We start from the raw sequence: 1243 nt of genomic DNA, 5'->3' as shown, positions 1-1243 counted from the left end.
TGACTCCAGACAACTTGCTCAAAGCAGACCATGTGGAGAGGGCACTTTAAAAGCTTCCGTGTGACTTGGGAAGGGACATGACCCGGATGAGGGACGAGCAGCATATGTGTGGTAGAGGGGGCCAGGGAGGTGAGGAGAGGAATGTCCTGCCCACCCAAGAAAGGTGGGCAAGAGCGGAGACTACATGAAAGCCAGTTGGGGAGAACCTTCCAGAGAGAAGCATTGAAGTGAGACAAGGTGATCTGTTTTTATCTAATTTACCAGCAACCTTCCCTCCTGGAGGTCTCAGGCTCAGGTGATGACTAGCAGTCAGAGCTGGAGAAACATCTTCTTGGTTCACAGGGAGGATGCAGGGAAAAGACAGAGATGGATGGTGGACACATGTCTCAGAGTGCCTGAGTGAGGTTTGGGTCACCCTAGTCCACACACCTAGGGTCACATTGCAGGCACATGGCTAACCAAGCCCTGAAGCTCCCGGTGCTAGAAGCTTTCATTTGGACCCCCTGTCTTTTTGCACAGAGAGGAGGTGGCCGTGCAGCGCCGTGGAGTAACTGCTGGCGCAGAAGTACACAGATGTCTGGGAGAGGTTGGCAGACTCCAGGGTGAGAGGGAAGTTCTCTGTGCTTGATCTGGAGATGCTGTAGCCTTCGGGCACATCTCCTTGTTCCGTGGTGGGAGGGCCATCTGAGTAATGGATCAGTCTTAGCCCTTGTCCCAGGTCTTTTCAGTACCATTACATATAATCGTGGCTCAGATCCTGAGTATATCTCAGTGTCGTGCTCTGTCCTCTCCTCACGACCTGGAATCTGGGGTCCTGAGAGCCACCAGCATGGACCGCCCTTGTGGAGAAGGAGGAGCCATGCTGCAGTCACAGTGGACAGGCTTACTGCTGGCACCCCGAAGGGAACCCTGCCCCCCAGGACTCACCTGACTGCAGGAGCCAGAAGACCACACAGCCCAGGAGGCAGGGGCTTATGGCCGGGCGGGGCAGGAGGAGGGCCCTCTGGAGTGTGTGTGGATGAGAGGGGAGAAGGGCTCTCCAGGGAGTCCTTCTGAGATGTCACTGTCCCTGCCAGGCCCCAGAGCCAATCTGTCACTCAGGGGTCACGCCCCTTCCCCCTAAGGCTCAAATCAGAAATGAACCTGAATAAAGAGTTCACAACAGGAAAACCCATCCAGATCAATGGACTTGAGCCTTACAAGTTGTTGTAACCTTTCTGTAAACAGTTTGAGATTTTATCTA

The sequence above is a fragment of the Bison bison genome, unplaced genomic scaffold (assembly GCF_000754665.1).
Source record: "Bison bison bison isolate TAMUID 2011002044 unplaced genomic scaffold, Bison_UMD1.0 scf7180017864352, whole genome shotgun sequence".
Lineage (NCBI taxonomy): Eukaryota > Metazoa > Chordata > Mammalia > Artiodactyla > Bovidae > Bison > Bison bison.
Note: the sequence above shows the minus strand (reverse complement) of the source record.